Source organism: Halichoerus grypus, chromosome 1, assembly GCF_964656455.1.
Source record: "Halichoerus grypus chromosome 1, mHalGry1.hap1.1, whole genome shotgun sequence".
Taxonomy (NCBI): Eukaryota; Metazoa; Chordata; class Mammalia; order Carnivora; family Phocidae; genus Halichoerus; species Halichoerus grypus.
Window position 1 is genome coordinate 164,278,702 of NC_135712.1, and position 13,918 is coordinate 164,292,619.

A 13,918-nucleotide genomic window follows, 5' to 3' on the forward strand; every position below is an offset into this window, starting at 1 on the left:
CTGACCTAAAATCTCTATCTCCAGCCATATTTCTCCTACTCACATACACGTGCTACATCCACTTCAAATGCATTGATCTCGGCAGAGTTTCCCTCAATCCATGCTTACGCACTATTCCAGGCTTTGTTTTCTTACACTGGAAATTCCTTTCCCCTCCTTTTGGGCTGCCTCAAACCCTGAACTTTTGTTGTTGTTGTTGTTGTTTTATGGGGCAAAATTTACAGAACATAAAATTAAGTATTTTAAAGTGCACAACTCAGTGGTATTTAGCACATTCTTCAAGCTGTGCAACCAGCACCTCTATCTAGTTCCAAAACATTTTAATCACCTCAAAAGGAAATCCTGTACCCATTAAGCAGTCACTCCCCTTTCCCCCTTCCCCCTTCCCCCCAGGCCCTGGCAACCACTAATCTGCTTTCTTTATGGATTTGCCTATTCTGGATATTTCAAATTAAAGCAATCATACTTTAGTTCCCTTCTTTGTTTCTTTTTCTGTATATTCTTTAAGTTTTTTTCCCCCATAAGATTACCCTGTCAATCTCCCAATTTCTCAAGTCCAGTTTAACCCCTCCCTTCTCTACATGGCTTTTCTAGGATATATCCTCCAATCCACACTGATCCACAACTCCCTGAATTTTTGTAGCATTTGTTTTCTGTCTTATTTATTTTAGCTCTTAATCATATACTGCTCTGAACTGTTGGTTCCGTGTTTGAATTTTACCCCATTTTGATTCATGTAGATTATAAACTCCTCCTTCTAGCAGCTTTGGTGTCTCTCTTTGTGCCCAGAACATACTTGAACATGTGTGCAATTCACTGTGTCCAGCCACACGCTAATGAATAACAAACTAAGGAAACTGAAGTCTGGATCACCGATGAGAGAAAGCTTCAAACCCATTTCAGCCCTTCATCTTTCTTTTTATCAGGCTCTACCCTCCCTGCCATTTTGCTGTCTCTCTTGTGTCTGTTGGGCCCTTCTTTGCCCTAGTAGGAGGTGAACAGGTGTGGTTGCAGAAGGGTAATGGCAGGCTGCCCAAGGGTGGAGAGGGTGCAAATTCCCTGCATTGATCTTTGGCTAAGAGACTCCTACCTTCGTTCTACATCCACAGATGAAGGCTGCGGAGAAGAGGGGGTGTGCAGAGATGTCACAAGGCCATATAAGAAAAGGTTCCTCTACTTGTTTTTCTTTTATATGTAAATCAGTTTCTTTGGCATTTTGATTTGAAGTTGCTTATAAACCCATATCTGCCTTGTGAAAGGAGATTAACTGTTAAATAATGATGATAATACTTGTGATTTATATATGAAATACTGATTATTCTGTATATTATAAACAAATTAATAGGCCAAAACTTGATAGTGTTTTATCTAATACTTAACAAAATGTTTGAAAAGGAACTGTTTATTTCATGCCTGAGTAATAAGTCTAAATGACATTTTCTATTGTACATTATTACGAGCTTTTCTCCAGTTGTAGGACTAAATAGAATCTGTTACAGTTGCCATTGGAAGCCTCCAAACAAGAATGTAAAACAGTGCTCTGGCCCTTAGGCCATTTAAAACCTGTTTTTCTGACCAGAACTACTAAAAGATCCAACATAGAAAGCTGAAGTCTATAATTAACATTTTTTTCCCCTTTTCATATCCCATTTTGCCCGCTTTAGAATAGTAAAATGAAAATCTCTTCTGGCATTAATTTCAAATCATTATGTATCATTAAAATGTTAAATAAAATAGAAATTAACATTTTAGAGAGTAACTTAGGGAATTCCTTTAATATGTAGAGAATAGTAGCACTGAGAATCCCATACAAGTGATCCTGAAAAAGCCCAAACTTGTCCTCAGTATCAAATCAAGTTTAAAAATATTTATAAAGTACTTCGAATGCCCTCAGACCCCCTGTGCTACAGGCTGTGAATTAGGAAAATCAAATCAAGTTCAGAAGTATTTATAAAGCACTGATAATACACTCAGTTCTCTACACTATAGGCCATGAATTAGGGAAGGTATGCAATGCAGGACATACATATGTAAGAGGAATAAGAATTACAACATCATTTCTATCTCTATGAATTAACAATTTTGCTTGGTACACAGAATTTGTGCAGAAAAACTGTAAGACATGACAGCAAAGAATCAGCAGATAAAATGTGTAATACAGAGTATGGAACACATTAAATTACATTTCAGGGTAGATCTGCCTTCTAATTGTTTTACTTCAGCTGAGATTAAAATTAGTTTGCATTTTCCGAATTCGAAAGCTGGTGGCCAGTATAAATACTTTACATACATGTTGTATGACAAAGGAAATTAACCTGACATTTAAAAACTTCACGTGCATAATAGAGACAAATTGTGTGTCTGTATTGTGCTTTGCTAGGATCCAAGATTGTTCCAGCAGACACAGTAAATTACACAGAATGAATCATGTGCGTGGCCTAAAGACACAACCAAACCAATATGCTGTGTTCAAGTGCTTAGTTATTTTCTCAGCTTTTCCTGAGCTGTGGGCATTTGCCTCCCTAGCACTAGATGCTCGTTTACCGACCCAGCATGGTGTGCTCTCAAGACTGAAAAGTATTAGTCTGACCCTCTGGCCATGTTTCCAGGTGGGCAGATTTTGCTTCCTACGTAAGGATATCTAGTGTTGAAAAGCAAGTGGTCATTCATTAAATGTCTGTGGAGTTTGTGGAATTGAATAAACTGTAGTGAAATCTGCAAAACTGGAGAATTTTGGTTACATCTAAAGTAAACTGTAGGGCGCCTGGGTGGCTCAGTCGGTTAAGTGTCTGCCTTCGGCTCAGGTCATGATCTCAGAGTCCTGGGATTGAGTCCCGCATCGGGCTCCCTGTTCAGTGGGGAGTCTGCTTCTCCCTTTCCCTCTGCCCCTCTCCTCCACTCGTGCTCTCTAAGAAATAAATAAAAATCTTTAAAATAAACTACACTCTACTTTGCCATGTCAGTCTACATATGAATGGATTAATTGTACATCACATAAATTCCTTCAAAATTAATTTTCCTTATCATGATGCCCCCAAAGTGTCGTGTTGTTCAGAACTTATTTTTAAGTGGTCAATAAAATATTTTCTGTCAATGTAACATCAGAACTAAAATGGTAGACAATTTGTATGTGAATATAGAATTTGGAAATAGCTATAATAAGTAATTTGACCAAAGGACGCACATTTGAAATAATATCTGGATCCCCTTTTACTCAAATATTATACTCTAAATATGTAAAAGTTCTTCATAGGCTTTTAAAGAAAAGTAGCTAACTTTATTTCCCAGGGGAAAAAAAAAGTTTGTGTTTTTTTTTTATTTTATTTTTTTTAATTTTTTTATTGTTATGTTAATCCCCATACATTACATCATTAGTTTTAGATATAGTGTTCCATGATTCTTTTTTTTAATTTTAACCAGATAGTCCCAGTGAACTTTGTTTTACATTTCTATTAAGTATAGATAATTTTTTGTAAATAAGGTTACAATTCACTTGCATAGTTCACCCTTTACATATATTCACTGTGAGAACATTATAAAATAAATAATCCTTCTGCAAAGTGAATAATCACCTTGCCATTTGGATTTTCAATAATAGTAATACTCTATTAACAAAGGATGCATTCTACCTCTTTTTTTTTTTTTTAAGATTTTATTTATTTATTTGACAGAGAGAGAGACACAGCAAGAGAGGGAACACAAGCAGGGGGAGTGGGAGAGGGAGAAGCAGGCTTCCTGCTGAGCAGGGAGCCTGATGCGGGGCTCGATGCGGGGCTTGATCCCAGGACCCTGGGATCATGACCTGAGCCGAAGGCAGACTCTTAACAACTGAGCCACCCAAGCACCCCTCTACCTCCTTTGTTAATAAATTTGTTACTGAGAGAGACATAAAGTAATGTAATATAACATTATACATAACACAAAATACATACATATAACTTAAAATAGTATAGTAATAAGGGATCCAGGACAAATATTCAAGGATGCAGGTTTTCCCCTATTCACAACCAACTCAAAGATAGCCACCTGACTCCGTGTTGGTCTAGCAATGCTGCCTTGTCACAGGGGGAGGGCCAAGACTGCGGCCTCCTCTTAGATATCACCTCTCTCACTACTGTTCTTGTTAAATCTAGTTAACAATAATTGTAAGCTCCAGGAGAGATGGAATTTGTCTGTTCATTGCTTTATCCTTCTTCTCTAAAATAGTCTTGGCACAAAGGAGGAGCTCAACAGATATTTGTTGAATAAATAAATCTTCATTAAAAAGGAGCTTCTTCTCAACTTGTCCTTGGAGGTATCATCACATGAAGTCTGTGTTACTCACAAATTCTAAGGCTATAAACTGAATCTTGTTGGCTGAGGTCTGCCTTGGGCTGTATTAAGGAGTAAATCATCAGAAGTGGGGGAGGCAGAAAGAAGAGAGAAATATTCCGTATTTCTAAAAGTTTTTTTTTTTTAAAGATTTTATTTATTTATTTATTTGAGAGAGAGAATGAGAGAGAGAGCTTGAGATGGGGGAGGGTCAGAGGGAGAAGCAGACTCCCCGCTGAGCAGGGAGCCTGATGCGGGACTCAATCCCGGGACTCCAGGATCATGACCCGAGCCGAAGGCAGTCGCTTAACCAACTGAGCCACCCAGGCGCCCCCTGTATTTCTAAAAGCTTTTAAAACTTTGTTTTCATTCAGATAACGGTTATTCTAAAGACATTAAGCTGACATAAACTTCTCAAAATAAGTTCCAAAGAAAGTGACAAGAAAAATGTAACCTGTAATCTGGGTCAAAGGTAAAACCACTTAATTTTCCCTTTGGGATTTCTAGAACAATGCAAAAGAAAAAAGGAAAAATTAATTAATTCGAAGGCTATTGCTCTGTGTGTGTGCATGGTGTGCACATATGTGTATATAAATATGTATTGCTCTGTGTATGTATATTTATATATTATATTAAATATATGTTATATATTAAAAATATGCCTTTTACAGCATTCGCTCAGAAGTCTGACTAGATTTTTGGAAACCTCAATTCCCTTGCTATTAATAACTATCCTATCATGGGATCATTTATTTTTATAAAAAACCATAATAGACATACACATTTTTTAGAAAAAAAAATTTAGAAGGGTGGCTTTAAAGCAAAATAACCCCAGAAACTATTTTTTAAAAGTTCTGTTTGCCAGTGTACGCTAAAGATCAAATAGGGAACGTAGGTCCAAAGAAATAAACAAAATCAAATCCGATGTATGGCTGAGAAAATTAAGAGACTGTAACAGAGATGTGGGATATTTTTCTCCTCCCAAATAGAGGCTAGTCAAGCAAAGAGTACAGAGAAGTCCAATATGTGAAATAAAATTAAGTATGAAATAAAATTGGGTATAACCAAAAAGAATTCATGTGGTGCCTTAACATTATTGTCAATGGCTTTCAAGGAATTAAATAAGTAGAGGATTCTCAATGTTTAATTGACTCTTTGCCTTGATTTTTACTAATCAGAGTTATAGACATACTAAAAAACAGAAAAGCTTTAAACATATGCTTTTAGTTACAGAAATAATTTTATATTACTGGCTGAACTTTGGAAAAGAGAGAAAGATATAAAAGTTTCTAAAAAGCCCTCTATAACCTCACTAATATAACTATCATGAGTTTTTTATATTCCTTTCCTTCCAGACTTCTTCATATACATATATTTATGTAAGGTTGCAATCAATAGTGCACATACATTTTTATGCTACTTCTTTTAGTTAATATTTTTCAGATTTATTACCATTTCTAAGTCGTCACTAATGATTGTATGACATTCCACTTGGTGATTATACCATAATTTACTTAACTGTTCTCTTGCTATTGAATATTTAAATTACTTCCAAATATTGGTTCCTATAACATTGCTTTTATGAAAGTCTTTGGGTATATTGCTTTCCCTATATCCTCTATGTCTTTGGGAAATGTTCCAGAAGTAGGGGTATAGCATCCCAGTGTGTGATATACTGCCCAATTACTTTCTAAGCACCTTGAACTCAATCACAGTGACATCAGAAATATATAAGACTACAAGTTTCTTCAATTCCAGAACCAAAGAATTTTAGAATTAAAAAAAAAAAAACTATCACCAACAATCACTAGGAAGGGTACATTTTCTACTATTACTAAACTGGAATTGAGGCTTACACCCGTATCTTGTAAGTCTGTTTAATGTGGATCCTCTGGGGATGAATCATCCTCAGTGATCTTATAAAATCCAGTCCCGAGGTTGTAGTCTTTGAACTTGGGAGACTCAGGAGAACCAGTGATGCTCAGACTACAAAGTGAGCTGGCTAGCTTCCCTTGACACAAGCTTACTGACAACACTGAACTTGTTTAAGTTGCCAACTTAACAACTGAGTCACCCAGGCACCCCTCTACCTCCTTTGTTAATAAATTTGTTACTGAGGGAGACATAAAGTAATATAACATTATACATAACAAAAAATACATACATATAACTTAAAATAGTATAGTAATAAGGGATCCAGGACAAATATTCAAGGATGCAGAGGTTAATTTTACAGGATGATCCCAAGCGAATCTATCAATGGGGAGAATATAGCAAAGAACTTAACTATAGGCAAGGGTAAGGCCTACTAAAAATAATCCAAACTAAGTGCATTGATCAGTGGGTCCAGGCCATCACATGGGATGCAGGAACAATGCGTTCCAAAACAGTATCCATCAGAATCCCCTGGGGAGCCTGTTAAAACACATCTTCTGACTCAGTAGGTCTGGGTGTGGCCTGAGAATTTGCATTTCTACCAAGTTCCCAGATAATGCTGATGCTGCTGGTCCAAGGACCACACACTTGAGAACCATCGCCTTAGATGATTTCTTCATCCTTTTTTTTTTTTTTTAAAGATTTTATTTATTTATTCATGAGAGACAGAGAGAGAGGCAGAGGCAGAGGGAGAAGTTGGCTCCCCATGGAGCAGGAAGCCTGATGCGGAACTCGATCCGAGGACCCTGGGATCATGACTCGAGCTGAAGGCAGACGCTCAACTGACTGAGCCACCCAGGCACCCCTGATTTCTTCATCCTTTTTAAAACATTTATTGAGTGCATACTAAATACTGTGCTAGATGCTAGAGATAGGAAGATAAAAAAAACCCAATTAGTACCTGCTTCAAGAAACTAATAATCTATATTTTTGTAGACACTGTACTGCTCTAGTCCTAAACAACGAATTTGGACCTCGTTAAAAAGAAAGTTTAAAAATATATTATATTGTCTTTAAATAAAGCCAGGATGTTTCTAATTAGTTCCAAATATTTTAGGAAAACATGTAGTAATCCTACATTGGCAAATGCCTGGGTATTTTCTTCACTCTTCTGGATTTTGACATATGCAAATAATTTGTTAAAGTATCTTCTTCATTTATATATACATCATTCATATGTTTGTTCTCTTTCATAAACTCTATCTACTACATAAAACAAGAGAAAAAAATTTATGCACTTTTCCACATGCAATCAAAAATTTGTTTATACCGGTTATCATCAACTGACAGAAAAGAACAACGTTTAGTAAGGTAGGACTTTGAGATTCTTTGCTTTAGATTCCGACTTCCGCAACATTGTGGAAAAAGTGAAGGACAAGTAAGCAATGTGCTCAGTCATAGGCATGAGGGTGGCTCAAACCTAAGTGTTAAATAAACACCACCTATCAGCTGATTCAAAGAATTAATGAACTTGCTTTTGACATAGCTACTAAGCTTCTACTTCTAACAGAGATGTGTTGCCTTGCCATAACTATTTTTAAGCAAAAAATAAAAGAAAAAATAAAGCATGTGTTAAGTTTTATGATCTGTGAATCTGCGAAAGTATTAAGTATTATTTATACTTCAGTATACGTTTTTCTGATGTGATTGAAAGGTCCCCCTCATTTCAATCTATTAGAAAGCTTCTTTAATAAAAGTCTGGAAGAACTAACTCATGGAGACACTAGATCACTTGTCTAGCATCACAGAGAAAATAAAAAGACATAATGAGAAGTAATATTTAGATATTTGATTGCCAACTACTAACTCATAACCTTAATTTTGATAACATTTCCTAGGAAAGTTGATGTTGGGGAATAACAACTTGTTTTCTTTGAGGGAAAAAAATGGTTCAAGGAAGACTTATATTGATCTTTAAGAGAAAAATAAAGGCATGCATGGGAGAATATATCCTTTCCTATCACTGCTATTTCCAATGGTTATTTTCCTATTTGGTTTCATAGAGGCTGGTTTACAGGGAAACTGGAATATGAATCACTTTAATTTTATTTTTCCTTCTCCCGATCACCTCTTTGTAAATTCCCACATGTGTTGTCTATTCCCCAAAGGCCTTGTTTTCAGGTAGCAAGGAAACTAGGACTAACTTCTCAAATTTTTGCTGACAGTGATTTAAAGAACTAACTCTGATAGGAGTATTGACATTTTCAAAGTGGACTTCAAACTTTCAAATGAAAAATATAGTTTTAGAGGTGGAATGACAGCCAGTGGGGTGGGGTCAAAGTTAAGGGGTTCTTTCCAGCACTTCATCATTGTACTCAGGCAGTCTGACAGGTATGTTTCCCCACTGCCTTCCCTATAAAGGAAAATTTATTCCTTAAACATAGAGGGTAAGAATATCCTTTTTCCATTCACTTTCCCAGATTCTCTCCTGAGGAAACTTCTAGAGCCAGAGAGAATAACAGTGCTAGGTGGTAACTTTAGAATTTAAAACTATTTTAAAATTCTATGATGTCACTGGGGAACAGGGTAAATTCTTAGAAACCAACCTTATATTTGAGGTCTATGCACGGTAACTGCAATCTGCTGATTGTGGGAGTTGACCATAAACAGATCTCTTACACTCCTACTCAGGGTATTTCCCTATTTTTCTACGTCCCTCATATCTCCCTTCTCCTTATCTGTGGTAAACTGTGAAGGAATTCACACCCCAGGTTTATGCTAATATGAACTCTTTCCAGAAGGTCAGAAAATTTGTCTCAGTAAGTCTTATCCACATTGTTAACTCTCCTAGATGAGTCTACAAATTAAAGTGTTTTTTTTTAAACAGTGAATCAGTTAAACTAGCAATGAATTTATTTTCTAAAAGCTAAGAAATGAAATAAAAATGTTTCCTAAACAGATACTGAATCAAACTGAACTAAACCTTATAGGATCTAGTTTAAACCTGACTGTAAAGTTTTAAGTCTCAATTTTAATTGATTCTTGTTGCATGAACTGATGACTTCATTTCTTTCCTTCATATCTGAGAAATCACAGTAGGGAAAGGAGACTCACTACACCCTGTCGCAAAAAGATTTTCAAGTTGAGAACGGCCTGGTCACTGGAATAGCTCAAGGTACAGCAATGACTCTGAGAAAGCCCAAGCTACTATGAAGAGAGCAGATGCTAATATTGCTCCCTGCTCCCTGGCCTAAACCCTTCTTTGCCCTCGGTGTCCTCACCCCTTTAGTTATGTCCCTACATGGGTTCTGTAGCTCCATATTCCAGAAACAGAATGGGGTTCAGACCTGGAACCACGTCCCTTACTTTCTTGCAGAGGAGACACTTCACAATAAAATGCATTATTTAATCATTCATAAGTAGAATTTAAAATGTATTATTTGGATGATGCATGATTAATTACATGCTTGTCCAATTACTCCCTACTAGTAAATTGGTAGGCTATTAGGAAGCATCCTCACTTTTAAGCCTCTAAAAGCCTATTTTTGGTTATAGCTTGTTAGGAAAAGACCCAATTTTTACAACAAGTACAAGTCACTGTTTAGTCTTTTAGTCTGAGATACTGAACTGTCTTTTGATCTGAAGGCTCACAGGCCTCATTATAAAACAAACCTGCTCCTGGGTAACTTACATTAAGCACTCAGAGGGTGCGCCATAAAAATACGTAAAGAATAGAACTTTATCAAATAAAAGCACAATCTACACCTAGACCACATTAGACATGCGATATTGACACAAAAGGATCCACATTGTGTCTACATAGGACTCACAAAGATAATAACAGTAAAACAAAAGAAAACTTTATCTAAAGTTACCAGGGAATAGGAAATACAATTTTAAATTGAATATTGATGAAATATTTCCAGAAACATTTTATAAATTGATCACCACCCAGCAAGCATTATCTTTAGTTCATTCTTTGTTGTTGTGTTTTGTTGTTTTTTAAGTATGGTCCACGCCCAGCGTGGAGCCCAACAGGGGGCTTGAACTCAAAACCCTAAGATAAAGATCTGAGCAGCTGATCAAGAGTCAGATGCTCAACGGACTGAACCACCCCGGCACCCCTCTTCAGTTCATTCTGAACAATGATCTCAAAATTTGTGTCCATCAGCCTTTGTGGAAGAGCTGGCTGTGACATGAATAACCACGAAGGCTCTCTTTAAAATATCTGCTCAGTTAAATTCAGGGCAAGGTCATATCATTTAAGATACACAGGTTTGCTGATAAAGTCTTAAAATCATACCAAAAAAAAAAAAAAGCACAGAACAATAACTGCAATACTTTTCCCATTTCACAGATGAGGAAATGGACAGAAAGGATAAGTGGTTGATGGCCATTACCACCCTAACTGTGTGGGAGCTCCTCTGATCTTGGAAGCTAAGCAGGGTCGGGCCTGCTTAGCAATGGGATGGGAGAAAGCACAAGGGACTTGCCCCATTGTAATAACTGAAACTGTGAGAAATGTAAACATTCATATTCCGAATTAAATATTCAGTATTAAAATGTTGATATGTATTGGTTGTTGAAGAAAAATATTTCTTAATATATAAACTTTAAAAAAAAACAAATAATATAAGTATATACTATTATTGGTGACAGTTTTTGCCTTAACATCTACAAAAGCTATCTCCAAAATATGGTCTATTGTATTTGAATCAATTTCCTTCTAATAACCAACGTAAGTATTTTAGGTAAATAGAAATTAAAACATGACATTTTTATTAAATAAGCTCTAAAACATACACCATAGAATTTCTCAAAATCTACCTCTGTATTTTGATAAAATACAAATAGTAAATAAGAAACTCCAGGAAGATTTCAAATAATCTTCAATTTAAAATTTTTGTCTAGAATGTTATGAAACTAACTGAAGTATGATATGTGGGGGCTGTCTATGCTTGCAAGATGGGTTATTCACAGATCTTACTGTACTGTGGTGGAGTCAAATTATATCAGTTTCAAAGAACCTTCATAAGCACTTTAAACTGCTGCCTTTTTTATTGCTCTTAGGCCTCAACTACCCTAACGTTGGGGTCTGCTAGGAAAAATAAGAAAAGCAACTTAGAAATTCAGTTTATTTTTTAGGTGGGGAGCATATGTTTACATTTATAGACTGGTGATTTAAATCAAGTTTTCTTGATCAGTGATTTTTAAAAAATCCTCCTACAACTGGTATTTATTTAGTGGAAACCAATGAGACCAAAAACTTCTTCCAGTATGGTTTGCTACACCTTAGGACATATATTCCCAAGTTCAAGTGAAAATGAATTCAGCAAGACACCCACAAATTAGAAGGATGACATTTTCTGTGTTACCCATTAGCAGATAGATACATACATACATCCTATGAAAGAAGTAAAAGTATGGGCCAGGATTTATAAAACATTTGTAAAGTATTATTTCAACACTTTTCCCGTGCTTCATGAAAGTCTCCTGTTATTAACAACCATTTCACAATCTGAAAACTAAATGAGATGTACTAATACTGGTGTATGTTTTCACAGCAGCGGCTGCCACAAAGCTTTCACACGCATAATTATCTTCAGAGTTAAGATTAGTGGCAAACATCTTATTTTCAAAGAATTACAGAAGAGAGAATATAAGTATTTGTTTATAGTCCTACAACTTGCTAAAAGCAATTAGCCGTGATCAGTAATGCATTTCTAATCCATACTCCTAAAGTCAGACTTTGTCTCCTGTATAAATTTTACATGTCATAGGGATTTTGAAATTAATAGTGTTTCAAAAAAAAATTATGACATATTGTTCAAACATAATTCTGAAATATACAAAGAAATGAACATTAAGGAAATTTGTCCCTTTAAAGAAAACTGTATTTAATTATTAAAAATAACCAATCACAAAAAATATTTTCAAAGTATTTTAAGTGTAATAGAGAATATGATGCTGGCGGACATTTGAGTTTTACTTTTTAAAAATTATATTCTTTTAAATCTAAAAGAGTGAAAAAACAATGCCCCAAAATCTTAGCCCAGAATCCTTCAAATCTTCATACTTCATCAATGCCATGCTGTTATAGTAGTTTTTGTAAAGACTAGAAACAAACTTTTCAATATGAAAAAGAATTATTATTTAAAAATGAAATAACCACTTTTTTCCCCTCCCAGTGAATTATAAAAGATTGAGATGGTCACTAGTTGATTCTAAGACGTTTTAAGATATAATTATCAGCAAGTGAAGTATCACATATCATATAATTTAAATAAAGGGAAAAAATTATGTGAAGTACCCAGTAAGGCAAAAATAGATGGTTTTGTAACAAACTTCATTTTTTGGCTAACACATTAGTTTTAAATTTTGTATATTAAAGAATACTATGGCACCGTATTAACTACAGAATCAATCTGTGAATCTGACGGAAAATAGACAACACAAAAATGATGTTAAAACTTGAACAGTTTCCCTCGAAACATCCCTCAGAACGCTAACTGGTAACATGTGTAAGTGTCTTCCATGAAACATTCATAGGAGTGTGAAGTATTTCTTTGAGAAGCCCCAGGGAATGTCTATGTCAGTCTCTATACCAGAAGGGTTTCCTAAATCATCTAACGCCATCATTTTGGTTCTGCTTTCAGTCAGCGATTGATCCCTTAGCTATAGACGGAAGACTGCCAGAGAACACCTGAGATTTGTGGAAGAAGATGTGCCTGGGTCCTTTTAAAGAGTTATTTCACCGTTCTCTCAACACCTCTGGTTACAATTTGTTTCGTGAATGATAAAAACCAGTTGACATTAAAATAATGTACTTCAAAATAAGGAGCTTCTCCAGCAATAGGATTCCTACAACTCAGTTCAGCATCTTGCCTGGTTATGTTTTCAGATGATAATTTAACAAATTTAATTTTACATTTCATCCCCCAACCTTGAAAAGGAAAAACAGAAAAACTTTAGCTTCTTCCTGACAGATCACTAAATTTTTTTTTAATTTTATTTCTCCTAAAACTGACACTATTTTTCCCAAGAAAATAGTGAGCTATCCTTAGACCCAAGTGAATTCGATTCTTAGGGTAAAACAAGAGCACAGCCAAATACTAACGATATAATATAACTGTCATCATCATCATCTCGCAAATTTTGGACACATCAACACATTTCAACAAAACGCAATCAGAGTGAGGCGACTCACCTAATCAACGGAAGCTAACAAGAAGAATTTAGAAATGCAGCCTTCTGAACACCAGCAGAGGTAAAGGCCCCTTCTTTACCTAACAACTGACCTTATATAAAAGCAGCGAATAGGTTACTCCCAGTTTCTGCCTCCTTACCTTAGGCTCCTCCCCAAATACCAAGGCATACAGTACCACAACCACACACCCACTTTCCACCCCCTGCACTGAGGGACCAGGACTTTCTGTTTAGGCTACCTGCCTCTCCCTACCTCAGTGAGAGCACACAGAGCGGGCAGTGAGGCGCGGCACGTGTAGGAACCCCCAGCCCGGTAATGCCACCTTTCCAAACACGGGGGTGGGGCGGGGGACGCACGCATTCTCCATCCCCTAGAACCCCGGGGAATCCGGCCCACATCCCAGCCTCTTCACTCGGCTCACGGCCAGCTCAGCGCTCAAGGGCACCCGGTTAGGTGACCTCGAACGCGCCCCTCGCTTATCTGTCACCGCGACCCCCAGTGACCGCTTCCAGAGCTCTGGAGACC

At 36.3% G+C, this 13,918-nt stretch overlaps 1 protein-coding gene across 4 annotated transcripts in view; it reads right to left on the bottom strand.

Moving 5' to 3' along the window:
* The window catches only part of PPARG (peroxisome proliferator activated receptor gamma), a 179,699-nt gene that overhangs the window by 165,226 nt on the left and 555 nt on the right, over positions 1-13,918 (bottom strand). For 2 of the 4 annotated variants that reach the window (XM_036073565.2, XM_078074946.1), the window contains exon 1: positions 13,394-13,482. The exons of 1 other annotated variant lie outside the window; for it this stretch is intronic. The gene's annotated coding sequence lies outside the window, so the exon portion shown is untranslated. Of the gene's footprint in view, positions 1-13,393; positions 13,483-13,918 lie in introns of those variants that run through there. One more of the 4 variants, XM_078074947.1, reaches the window with a different exon arrangement.